This window comes from Balaenoptera musculus, chromosome 18, assembly GCF_009873245.2.
Source record: "Balaenoptera musculus isolate JJ_BM4_2016_0621 chromosome 18, mBalMus1.pri.v3, whole genome shotgun sequence".
In the NCBI taxonomy this organism is placed as follows: domain Eukaryota; kingdom Metazoa; phylum Chordata; class Mammalia; order Artiodactyla; family Balaenopteridae; genus Balaenoptera; species Balaenoptera musculus.
The window spans coordinates 32,980,381-32,994,793 of NC_045802.1; the positions used below are offsets into that span (position 1 = coordinate 32,980,381).

At 35.8% G+C, this 14,413-nt stretch overlaps 1 protein-coding gene and 1 non-coding gene across 3 annotated transcripts in view; both read right to left on the bottom strand.

The window, feature by feature from the left end:
- The window catches only part of DIAPH3 (diaphanous related formin 3), a 563,950-nt gene that overhangs the window by 109,230 nt on the left and 440,307 nt on the right, over positions 1-14,413 (bottom strand). The gene's annotated exons all lie outside the window — the stretch shown is intronic.
- Positions 9,017-9,198, bottom strand: LOC118884496. The gene has a single exon (XR_005017326.1). It is a non-coding gene; the product is annotated as a U2 spliceosomal RNA (small nuclear RNA).

The window sequence follows — 14,413 nt, forward strand, 5'->3', positions numbered from 1 at the left end:
GTTAACATTTATTGCATGCACAGTGTTTTGTATGGCTTGTTAAATTCAGTTTTCACAATTACCCTATAAGGTGGGCATAATTTCCACCCACTGACATATGATGAAACCAAGGTGCAAAGAGATTCAGTAACTGCCAGCATATAAGCAGAAAAGCTGAAATTCAAAACTAGGTCTATCCTATAGTATTCTCTTTATTTCAGCTATATTGTGTTACACCACAACTACTAATGTAGTAATTTTATAGCTTCAGTCTTTTTTGAGAACAACAGTAAGTACAAATTCTAAAATGGGAAAAGTCTAAATGAAAACAAAATTAGCAGTACATATAATAAGCATAATGATGCTCAATTTAGTCAGATTTCTTAATTATCTGGGGATGTGGATTAGTCGGTGTGAAGAGAGAGAGAAATGAACTCTCACTGAGCATATTAGCTACTGGTTTTGATACAAAATGTCTGAAAACATACATATAAACAATCTGACCAGAAATTGTATCCCTTAACTTATGTAGACATTTATTTTCATTTTATAAAAGATTATTTTAAATTTATTTTTTTTTTAAATTTATTTTTGGCTGCATTGGGTCTTCGTTGCTGCGTGTGGGCTTTCTCTAGTTGTGGCGAGTGGGGGCTACTCTTCGTTGTGGTGCGTGGGCTTCTCATTGCGGTGGCTTCTCTTGCTGCAGAGCACGGGCTCTAGAGCGCAGGCTCAGTAGTTGTGGCGCACGAGCTTAGTTGCTCTGCGGCATGTGGGATCTTCCCGGATGAGGGCTCGAACCCCTGTCCCCTGCACTGGCAGGCGGATTCTTAACCACTGCACCACCAGGGAAGCCCATAAAAGATTATTTTAAAAAGTAAACACTTTATTAGTAGTAAATAGCTGTTAATGAAAAGTAAGATTATTTTATTGTCTGGTAGAAATAATCCTGCTTTATAGCTTTCAAATGATAGCTCCAGAGTTCAGGTCATACAGTATTACTTAGCACTTCAGTTAATGCCAGGTCAAAGAACAAAAACAAATAATTTTAGAGTTAAAAAAATTGTTTATATATGTAGATAAATAACTTGACTAAGTCTAATTTTAGTCCAATCTAATGGTAAAGGGCAAATATTAGAAGACTTTCCAGGAAATTCAGCTTCTACTTTCATGAATCACTAGATATTTATTTATGTAATTCTAATTTAAGAAAACAAGAGTTTTTGTAAATCATTAAACTTCAGACAAAATGCAGTACAAAGTGCTCTTTTTTTATAGTCATAAAAAATGCTATAGTAATGGAAGCCTGAAAAATACAGTTTTTTATCAAACTGATATTTGGGGACTCAAAACTGTATTACATAGGGAAAATTACTTCATTTTGAACATGTTTGAGCAGTGGCAATATTGAGATTTTTGAGATAGAAAAACAACGTGTAAAATGACAGGGGAGAAAAGCAAGATCCTCCATGACACTGCCTGATGGCCAATATTTCCCAAATAATACCTACGTTTAATTTGACCATAATTAAACGTCATTTATAATGAAATAAACACATTAAAAAGGTACGTGCAAAGAAACTCCAGTGCAGTTGTAGCTTCTATTCAATTTGGTATAAATATGTTTCTTGTACTTATGGATATTTTAGGATAATAGAAGCAAAATTGTAAAAGTGCCCACCAATACAAGATAAAAAAATTAAAGGAATGTATGTGAAAGCCCTCTGAAAACTGTAAATGTGACATAAAAATGTGTGTTTCATCAAAAATGTGTTAGCTTTCAAAAGCTCAAAGAAATCACTCTTGATGTTTACTTATTTTAAGTAAATCAGTGGAGAAAAGAAGATGAAGTACATAAATTGCCTCCGCTTCTAACCCACCCCTTCCAATCTATCTCTATTTCTAAAACCCTCATCTAGGCCATCTCCAGCCTTCTTCTCCCAGGACACCTTCACTTTTCAGCCATAATTTTTAACCAATTTAAATACATGCTAAACTCAAGACAAAATTCCTCAGTTGATTGTTCCAATTTACTCTGTCACAAAACAGGAAGTAAACACAACTTTTGTCTCCACTGTATCTTTCTGTACTCTAAATCATATTTTTGAGTGCATCTTCTATTCTAGAAAAAAGTAATCTGATTCTATTCAAGGATGGGCAGTTTACTGAAGGGATTCAGAGAATGGAATTTGCTGTCACATATCTGGGTTCAATTCCTAGCTCTGCCATTTATCATCTTTATGATTTGGGGCAAGGATTACTTAACCTTTTTAAGCCTCTGAATGACACAATGTAAATAATGTACTCAACAATGTCTAACACGTAGTAAGTGGTCAAATACTGGCTTCTTTATTCTTTACGGAATCTTATTTTTTGAAACAGATTCTCACTCCTCTCACCCTTTATGTCTGGGGCAATCTATTCTCTCTGTTTCTACCGTTTAGCAATTGGCATATTGTAGACAAAAGTCCTGAGTTTGAATCCTGGCTCTGCCACTCAGTAGTTATAATTATCTGCAAAAGAACTCTTTCTAATAATAAACATAGCACACTGAGAATGAAAATCTAAACTATTTGCTTACATAAAAACATGCTTACACTTGTTAAAACCAAAAGTTCCAGATTAGGGACAGATCCCAGACCAATCATCTCTGTGTCACTTAAATTGTTAATGATCAGTCTTGTCAAACCAAACCTTAAATACCTTCTACTATCAATTCCTCAATTAACTGATTCTTAATCATTACTATTTCTTTGAACTGTTGCTATGTGTTAGGCTCTGCTGAGAATCTTCCATGCATTATCTGACACAAATTTTTACAACAAACCAAGGCAGGAATGATTAAAATCACATTTTATGGATGACAAAACTGAGGCACAAGGAGCAAGTAACTTGCTCAAGGTTACACAACTAATAAGAGGCAGATGGTACTCTTGACCTCTATTCTCTACAGCCACAGTTAGTGTTACAATATCCGCCTGACCAATGAACTGTTGATTCAATGTTCAATTTTTGTGTTTAAATGCTTATATGTCCTGTGTTGTTCATGCAGCTTATGTTATATACACATTCTCCTTAGAGTTAGAACTACATAGAGTCAGATTCAGCACTTATTTTCAACTATTTAGAAGTCATGGAACTTGATTCAATAACACACAACCTCTAAGCACTAAATAAATGTTCACTGATAATGAAGAAAATGTGCACGGCCAGGGCAAAGTCAAGGTAGCATCACACGCATGCTAGAAATAATTTGCAATAAAATTATAAAATATTAAAACTTAATGAGTACAATCTCAATTAGGAAATTGAAAATCTGCTCATTAAACTTGCAGATGATACTTAGTTGGGCAGGGGTTAAACACTTTCGAAGAAAGAAATACAATTTAAAATGACCTTGATAGATTTGAGAAATAGTTCATCAAAAACAGATGAAGTTCAATTAAGAGAAGAACAAAACAGCATACTTAAGAACCAAAAGCATACCACACAGATAAAAATGGGAATGAGTAGCTAGGCAAATTGATGGGGGGAAAAAAGAAAACCCCCAAGCCACAAATGAAACAACCTGATTATCTGTTGGCAATATGGGTTATTCTTCTCTCTACGTATCAGTGTCTTACAACTCTGGCTGCACTTTGGAATCACAAGGAAAGTTTTAAAAAAATTGTTCATCATGGACCAATTAAATCAGAATCCGTGGAAATAAGGTTCCATATTGGTGTTATTTAAAAACTCTCTAGGTGAATTTAATGTGGCCAAGGTTCAAAATGACTGGAAATTATAACCAATCATATCCTTTATGAAGAGCCTTATGAAGAGCCTTATGAAATATAACATAGCTGTTATGTGTGATCAGATAGTGAGATATATGTTCACAAAAAGAAACTATTTAATAAAAAAAATCTAATATTAATCAATCATGATTCCAAATACTCAAGAAACATGATGATCGAAGATCTGTGGTTCTCCAAGTGTGGTTCCTGGATGAGCAGCCTCTGGGAATTTATGAGAAATGCAAATTCTCATGCCAACCACAAACCTCCTGAATCCGTAACTCTGGGGTAGGCCTAGCAACATGTGTTTGGATAAGCCTCTCAGAGGATTCTGATAGATGCTAAAGTTGAGAACCAAAGCTGTAAGCTAAGGAGTCAACTCTCTTCTGTTTTCTTACAGCATCTGTTTTCTCTTATAATTACAGGATTGCTATATGCTTTCTTTTGTAAGCCATCCCAAATTCTTCCTAGAAGTAAGTAAGGTATATAAATTATAAATTTAAAAAAAATCACATTTTAGCAAAGTGCTCATAATGTACAATAACTTCATTACTGAAATATCTTTTATTAAAAGGATTCATGTGATAAATTCAGTGAAAAAAAATCTGTTAAAATTGCTGCCAAAATTGTCCCGAAGAAGTTTGTTGGTTGGCTCAGTTTCTTTACCTTTCAACAGGCTCTGCTGGCATCAAGTCGACTAAGTTTAGTCACAAGCATCTATACAGATCTATTAGCCGCTGCCTAATGACCCAAAACCCCCAGGGAAGGAGGTGTGAATCCACCTGAGATTCTAGCTTTCCCTTTACCACTTATGGGCCACTGGGATTTAGGTCTGTCTCTGATTTCCATCCCTCTATCTCTACCTCGTTACTCCAATAAATCAAGAGTTGGTGATATGTATTGTTATTAACAACCAAAATGTAAAAATAAAACCTACTCCTGGACTAGCAGCATTGAAAAATCATCACAGATAAACAGTAATAATAACTGCTCCTAGCTGAGAAATAAGACAGAAGAGATAACAACATTAAAATGTATGGTTTTTCCTTAATGGAGGACATATTTTGATAAGAAATACTGAGAAAGTTTCTTTCCTCCCCCTCTGTTTCTGATCTCCCTGCCCCTCACATTTTGTCAGTTATAATAAAAGACAGAAAAAGATATAATTTAATTGCTAATTAAAAATGCAAAACAATGAGATACTATTTTGTCTAATTGCTGAAAATTGTGAAACACATCTAGTGCTGTTGAAGGTTTGAGGAATGGACACAGTCACTGGATGCTGGTAGGAGTATAAATTAGTATAATCTCTTCACCATTCCCACGTCAGTGTGGCAATATGAATAACAAAGCCTTAAAATTGTTCATATCTGTTAACTTGTCCTGAATAAATAGTGCTGTTTATTAAACGGTAAAAATTTTTAAACCATGTAAAGGTAAAACCCTAAAGAAGCTGGTTAAAAATGTAGGGCCCATCCTTACTATAGGATAGTCTAATACCACATTTTATAGAGAAGGAAGCATAGTAAGTAATGAACCTAAGAACACATACTTAGTAAGCTACATATCTTTTTCCCCCTTCCATAAATTAGAATCAACATTTAAAAACTAAGAGTATGGTTCAACTGCTATGGAAAACAGTATGGTGGTTTCTCAAAAAATTAAAAATAGAACTGCCATATGATCTAGCAATCCCATTTCTGGGTATATATCCTAAAGAATCGAAAGCAGGATCTTGAAGAGATATTTGCACTCTTGTGTTCATCGAAGTGCTATTCACAATAGCCAAGAAGTGGAAGCAACCCAAATGTTCATCAACAGATAAATGGATAAACAAAATGTTGTACATATATACTATGGAATATTATTCAGCCTTAAAAAGGAAGGAAATCCTGACGCATGCTACAACATGGATGAACCTTAAGGACATTATGCTGAGTGAAATAAGCCAGTCACAAAAAGACAGACACTGTATGATTCTACTTATATGAGTACCTAAAGTAATTAAGTTCATAAAAACAGAAAGTAGAATGGTGGTTGCCAGGGGCTGAGGGAAGGGGGACATGGAGAGTTGTTGTTTAATGAGTTATAGAGCTTGAGTTTTGCAAGATGAAAATGTTCTGGAGATCTGTTTGTACAACAATGTGAATATACTTAACACTACTGAGCTATACACTTAGAAATTATTAAGATAGTAAATTTTATGTGTTTTTTTAACCACAATTAAAAAAATGTTTAATAAAAAAAAATAACAAAAACTAAGAGTAGCTTCTACTTCATATTAATTCTGTATCAATTTAAAACTACCTTAATTAATATGTTGATATTTGACCTTGGAAGATATGATACATTTTTTGGTGACATATAAATGAAAGTAATCTTCTAGGAAAAATGTATACATTTATTCACTTAATCTGGATCTAACTCATCAATAGTAGAATCATGTGCATTGAACTGATTTTTTTCTTTGGTAATAGACTATGTATTCAAAAATAGTTTATAAAAAAAGCTACTCAAATTTTATCATAAAATTAAATCTAAATGCATTACAAGTTTGTTACTTTGAGAGTTCACCTCTGATACACGTTTGTGAGTTACAAGTGGAGGATAAGGTTTTATGGCAATAGTTTACCACACTCAATATTTCCTGATTAATAGTAAATATTAGAGCATAACGGAATTTATACCAGGATTAGCGTTGGAAGGCCCAACTTCAAGACCCAGTTATGCCATCATGTGTTTATTCTTTCTTTCATGTATTCACATATTCACACATTCACTCATGTATTCACTCATTCACTCATTTATTCATTCATTCATTTTACAAATGGTTTTCTGAAGTTTTACCATGACATAGTCAGCTTTTCTAGAATAATGTTTTTGTAGTGTCCCCAGTTCAGTCAGAAAAGCTAGAGGGGCTCTGGATTGCTCTCACATGACAACAAGGAGGAAAAGACAATGGACAGGTACACCAAAGGGAATTTAACAGAAGAGGGTAAATAGGCAGCAGACTCTACAACATGCTTGCTCTTTTAACATATATTGACCAGACCTGTCATTCTAAGGTCTCTCACTAGAAGATCTGAGTGATGTAGAATATTATATTACTAGAAAGTAACACAGTCTTTCCTTTAATGGGCAGTTTGACATGGAGTTCTAAGTTGTATCAAAATCTATTTATTCTCAAGATGAAAAATACCTACAAGCCAATAGAAAAATATGCAAAAGACTTGAATAGGCACTTCACATAATAAGATATTCAAAAAGCCAAAAGAACATGGAATGGTATTCAAGTTACTCATGAGGGAAAGGCAAATCAAAACCACAATGAGCTATCCTACCAGAATTGTTGAAATGAAAACTCTCATACACTGCTGATGGAAGTATAAACTGGTACAATCATTTTAGAACACTGTTGGTCAGTATCTACTAAAGCTGAAGATACACTTATCCACTGAAACGGCAATTACACGTCTAGGTATATTTCCTTTTTTTTTTTTTTGGAGTATAATTGCTTTACAATGTGATGTTAGTTTCTGCTGTACAGTGAAGTGAATCAGCTATATGTATACATATATCCTCTCCCTCTTGGACTTCCCTCCCCATTCCCATCTCACCCATGTAGGTCATCACAGAGCACCGAGCTTAGCTCCCTGTGCTATACCACAGGTTCCCATTAGCTATCTATTTTACACATGGTAGTGTATTTATGCCAAACCTATTCTCCCAATTCATCCCACCCTCCCCTTTCCCCTCGTGTCCACACATCCATTCTCTAGTTCTGTGTTTCTATTCCTGCCCTGCAAATATGTTCATCTGTACCATTTTTCTAGATTCCACATGTATGCGTTAATATACGATATTTGTTTTCCTCTTTCTGACTTACTTCACTCTGTATGACAGACTCTAGGCCCATCCACATCTCTACAAATGACCCAATTCCATTTCTTTTTATGGCTGAGTAAATTCCATTATATATATGTACCACATCTTCTTTATCCATTCATCTGTCAATGGGCATTTAGGTTGTTTCCACATCCTGGCTATTGTAAATAGTACTGCAATGAACATTGGGGTACATGTGTCTTTTTGAATTATGGTTTTCTCAGGGTATATGCCCAGTAGTGGGATTGCTGGGTCATATGGTAGTTCTATTTTTAGTTTTTTAAGGAGCCTCCATACTATTCTCCATAGCGGCTGTATCAATTTACATTCTCACCAACAGTGCAAGAGGATTCCCTTTTCTCCAAACCCTCTCCAGCATTTATTGTTTGTAGGGCACAAAAACAGAAATATAGATCAATGGTACAGGATAGAAAGCCCAGAGACAAACCCATGCACCTATGGTCAACTAATCTATGACAAAGGAGGCAAGAATATAAAATGGAGAAAAGACAGCGTCTTCAATAAATGGTGCTGGGAAAACTGGACAACTACATGTAAAAGAATGAAATTAGAACACTCCTTAACACCATACAAAAAAATAAACTCAAAATGGATTAAATACCTAAACGTAAGACCAGACACTATAAAACTCTTAGAGGAAAACATAAGAAAAACACCCTTTGACATAAATCACAACAAGATCTTTTATGACCCACCTCCTAGAGTAATGAAAATAAAAACCAAAATAGGCAAATGGGACCTAATGAAACTTAAAAGCTTTTGCACAGCAAAGGAAACCATAAATAAGACAAAAAGACAACCCACAGAATGGGAGAAAATATTTGCACAGGAAGCAACAGACAAATGATTAATTTCCAAAATATATAAACAGCTCATGCAGCTCAATAGGTATATTTCTGACAGAGCCAGAAGACATGTATAAGAATGTTCTTAGCACTATTTGTAATAGCCCAAATCTAGAAACAATATAAATATCCATGAACAAAAGAAAAAAATTTCACATATTCAGAGTGGAATGCTAAATAACCTTTAGAACAAACAAATTACAACCTCACACAACAACAAGGATACAAAATGTAAGATTATATTTATAAAAAGGACAAAGTAAGTGTAGTTACTGCTGTCACAGTCAGGATATGTGTGGGATGTGAGGTTATGAAAGGGAGAATCTGGAAGGGGCTCTGTGTTTCTAATAACATTGTTTCTTGATCTGGGTATTGGTTACATAGGTAAGCTTACTTTATGAGCATTCATCAAGCCAGATACTCAGGAAATGTGTACTTTTCTATATGTTATTCTTCTATATACAGTATACATTTAAAACGCAGTAAGAACTATAAGAGTATAAGAAATGTTTAAACAAAACAATATAATACTTCCCAGTGCAATGAAATGCATAGTGCCAAGTACTTTACTGAAACAAAGAGAGGGCTTTGCTGAGGCAGTAATTTGTACATTTATAAGTCTTTTATTCCTGATTTTGAAATACTAATGAGAACAGATACTACACTTGATCTTAGCCAAAAGGCTGAGAAGCAATAACTGAAGCACTTTATTGTACACCTGAAACTAACACAACATTGTAAATTAACTATACTCCAATATAAAATAAAAATTAAATTAAAAATTTTTTCAAATAATAAAAAATAATTTTACTTTAAAAAAGAAAGTAGAAATAGTATTTGGTATTTCTTGAAAGAGTACAGTGAAGGGTTAAAGAAAATCTTAGTGTAAAACTATAAAGAGATTCTAGGTAGGACTACAGATCTGTTTAGAAGAGGAACACGTGACTAACCCTATAGGTCTACAACATGGAAACAAATAAATCACACTTTTCAAAACAGATAGGCATGGACCCGGGGGCAAAGAAACTACAACAAAGAGAGCATACCAGCAGGACATGAAAACTCATCACAAACTAATAATTAAAAACATTACTCTCAAAACCTTCCCTTTCCCTGGCTTTAAAAGAAGTATGTAGAAGACACAGAGTTAATTTCTAGGAAACATTACAAGTTACTATGACATAGTACCTAGAGTTACCGACTCTGCCTACTTCGTTCCATTACTGAATATATTTATCTCTCACCCTGAGCAGATCATGTCTTTTTATATTTAGGTGAGGAAAGGGAATGGGGATCAGTGAATGAAGAGAAAGGAGGTTAACAGAATGGAGAGTAATAGGCCTTGTCCAGTTCCCAGCAAGTGAGTAGCAAACAGAGAGAGCAGTGTTTAGGAAGTGATGAAAACCTTGAGACTTATTAGAGAGGATGCTACTGCCAACGGCTGCAAGTGTAGCAGGGATCCCAGGGGCTCTCTTGGGCAGTGCTTCTCTCTGCCTGGGAGACTGTACTAGTTACCTCTTCAAGTCCTATGCCCTTCATTTATTTCTGTCTGCACGTTCAAAAATAGAGCCTCATCATCATTATTTGAGAAGTTGCCTCATGACAGGTCACAGTGAATTTTAAAAGATCCTTTTCTCTTTTTTTCTCCTCCTTTGGGATGTGGGGAAGACTAAGAAAAAGGGATGCAATTATAGTTTTCACCCAATGATAAAATATACTTTGGATTAAATAAAACCCTGCTCATGGTTTAACAAACATCAGCTTAAGAATCCCTTAGCCTAACTATATTAACAAGAATAAGAAATAAAAGGCCTAATAATAAAAGTTTCTTGGTTGTGTCTTACACTTTTAACCTTAAAATTCTATGGATTTTGAGTTATTAGCTTGTCAGAATCAAAGTACAACGTGTTATTAACATTTTTAATGCTTAACCTAAACAGTGTTTTTTGGTTCATCTTTCAACATGGGTATATTGGTAAATCAGAATTTTATTTTCATTTGCATATTAGCACTTTTCTGTTGCATACATGCTTTAATGGGAAAAGTATGAACATATAATTTAACGGCCTAATCATATTTCAAAATAAAAAGAATTGCCAGAATCTTTTAACCTTGAGGCTACTATAATGCACTGGGTGAGGGTAAATGAAGTCAATATATGAGGTAAACGGTGATGCACTAACACTTTCTTTAGCACACTTCAATGTTCCTTCATTTCATTATTCCCCTAGAAATCGGGATTAGGCAGCTCCTCTAATTAACCCAAAGATTTTTGACTAATAGAAGGAGACTGCAAGCATAATTGGTTAAATGATAATGTACATAGCATTTAATGATCATTATCATTTATTCTAATATCAGAGCTAATAAATGGTGAAACTGTTTAAGCCAAATGCTGTCATATCACAATAACGTACATCATGGCTAACACTAATAATTTCTAATTTACTTGGGAATCAATGGGACATACAGCTTTCTTAATGCATGTCAGTGCTTTCTTAAATAAATTTATAGACCCTCGTAAAGTAGAAAAATATTTATCTCCTTACCTAGACTACATAACAAGTAGTTATACCACCATTCCCCTCCAAAGCACAAATAGTTCTTCTAGCTACACTAGCTACATCCTTGGCTTTCATGAGGCCAGTGTAATGTATTAAGACACTTATTTACAAACACTCACTCAATAACTGTAACTAATATGAATTCCAAATGCAAATCTCATCCCATTCTCTTGCTTTCTAAGGATTCAGTGAATACAGATTAGCCATCAAGTTCTTATGCAGCACTGGAAGGCTACTTTTGCTCTAAAAGGCCAAAAAAAAAAAAAAAAAAAAGTGGAGTGGTGCTTGAGTTTCTCTATTATGCATTTCCATCATTTTCTCTCACATTAAGAATTACAGAGGACAAATATACTCAGATATGTGCTGCAAAATCACTGGCCAATGCTATCTACAGGACACAAAAAAAGTGGGAAGACTGTCTGATTTATATGGAGAAGCACAGTCATTATCCTGAGCTAGAGGTACCACCATTACTGACTCTCATCACCCATATCACTCTTTAAGAACGCACAGTGAAGAGCACTTTAGTCTCTGGATCACATAAAAATGAAAAGCTGAAAGCTAGAACAGAGAGAAGTCTCCTTTATACACAGTATTAGAAGAGAGAAAGTGAAAAAGAAAAATGAAAAATAAAAGTAAAATCTGTGTATTTTAATAAAGAAGAAGATAGATAGACAACTAACGAGAGATTTTAGCTTCTGGTTATTCTCAATAGGGATAAACTGAGTCGTTAGGTGTTTTGCCATCCTGACTGCCCACCTGCTGCCCATTTAGATGTTTCATACTTCTAACTTTAACTTTCTTTAAAGTTAATGGTTACTTTATAAAGAAATCCAAAAGGCTTCCAATGAAATACAGCAGTCCATTGTCCCTGACTCTGCCTTATTGATGCTTCTCCTGCTATCTCTTGATTCATCAATTATAGACATTACTTATTGATTTTCTATTGTGATAGATTGAAGCTTAATATCCTCACAGCTTGGGTCTCTCCATAGGGCTGCTCACAACATAGCTTCCCCCAGAACCAAGAAACGGGGAGACACAGCACCCAAGACGAAAGTCACAGTATCTTTTGTACCCTAATCTCAGACGTGACATACTATCATTTCTGCCCTATTCCGCTGGTTATACAAACTAATGCTGGAAAATGTTTGGGGGGTGGGTTACATGAGAAAGAACAACAGGAGGCAGCGATCACTGAGGGCCATCTTGGAATCTGCCTACCACAGTGCTTTTACTATTATGACTGTAAAATAGCATACAAGGCCATGCCAAATTACAGTAGTGTACCATGATTATACGGTTGACCCCTGTACAACACGGGGATAGGGGCCCTGACCCTCCACACATTTGAAAATCTGCATATGATTTATAGTCAGCCCTCCATACACGAGGTTCCTCCCAACTGTGGTTCCACATTCATGGATTCAACCAACAGCAGATCGTGTAGTATTATAATGTTTACTACTGAAAAAAATGCGCGTATAAGTGAACCCGTGTAGTTCAAACTCATGTTGTTCAAGGGTCAACTGTATATCACTTTTTTCTAGAATTAACAATTGCCTCTTATTTTCCTAGTGCCTATCACTCTTTCCATACTTGTCCCCAAAGCTTTATAATACAATTATACAAATATAATAAAAATTGTCGTCAGATATATCAGATTATCTGTAAATTCTACATTTTCCCACTTATCTTCCCTAGAACTCTGTATGTTTATGCTTTTCCAAATACCGTACTATTTTTTCTGCTACTATATTTTTCATATCCAAAAGATTTTTGTTTCTAATCCTTTTACATATATAAACATATATATATCTTATATACATGACATATCCTATTCTTTTCATCATTGAAATATTTGACATCTTTGCAATTATTATGGTGTTATTCTCTGTTTACTAAGAGGTCCTTTGGTTTGTTTCCCTTCTTTTTTCATGTTGAATGTTTTCCTCAAATGTCAGCTGATGAGTCCTTGGGCCAAATTAATATTTCAGAGAAAAAAATTTGTGTGAGTAGGCTTGTTAACTAGGGGGCTTCTCTGTGGAATGCTCTTGCAGCAAGTTAGCATTTTTTGCGGGAAGGGGGCCCATAATGCCAGTATCTGAAGGCCTTTTCTCTAGAGTGTTCATTATCTCCAGAAAAATCTTCTGTCATCTGCTTGGAGTATAAGCTTGGCTTACACTGAGTGGTGGTTGGGGCCAGAAGAGGATTATGCCATTCACGTCTCCTCTTTTCTCCTGGAGATCCACCTCTGTGTTCAGGTAACCCCTGTTTCCAGTGCAGCGCCTCACCTCTGGCTTGCACCCCATTTATAGAGTTTCCAGCACAATTTTTCCAAACAACATTTGTACCTCCCACCTCCTGGAGGGGAGGAGGAAAGGGAGGGAGGGAAGTGCAGCCAGAGGGTCACAAGTCTGGACTTGGGAGCCATGCTGCCTGGATGGATGTTGACCTGCTCCTTTGCCATCATCCCCACTTTCAGCTGGATGTCTCATTCCTCTTGTCAGTGGTTCCTGGCACCCATGACTCCTGAGCCCTTATGTGGTGCTGTGAGGAGCACATCAGTCTGTTTCTCATTGGGATCACCCGCTGTTGTGGGTTGAACTGTGTCACTCAAAATTTATGTTGAAGTCCTAACACCTGGTACCTGTAAATGTGACCTTATTTGGAAATTGGGCTTTTGCAGATGTAATCAAGCTAACGTGGGGTCACACTAGATTAGGGTGAGCCCTAACCAAATGATTCGTGGCCATATAAGAAGGGCATGTGAACACACAGAGACACACAGGGAGGCCATGAGAAGATGGAGTCTGAGATGAGAGTGACACAGCCACAAGCCCAGGAATACCGAGGACTGCCGGCCACCCTCCAGAAGTGAGAGAGGGGGAATGGGTCCTCCCTCGGAGTCTCCAGGAAGAACCAACACTGTCAACACCTTGATTTCAGACTTCTAGCCTCTGGAATTGTGAGAGAACAATTTTCTGTTGTTTTAAGGCCCCCACTTTGAGGTAATTTGTTTGGTAGCCTTGGAAATGAATACACCTGGATTCCAATTTCCTCTCTCCCGCGTCATCTGCTTCCCTGTCTTTATATGCGGTTGTTCCAGGTTAAACATGTCTTGACTTCATAGAAGTTGACACTGGTTTTTGTTACTCCTTTTCCTTGTGGCTTTGTGGTGACTCCCATGGGGAAAAGGAGGTTAAAAATACCTTTATTATTTTAAAACCAAAAGTCTCTATAGACTTTTAATTTTTTGTCTTTTTCTTTTCTAAACTAGTTCATACCAATTAATGCACTTTAAGTGCAGTATAGGAACTATTCATAGTAAGAGAATTAATTTCAA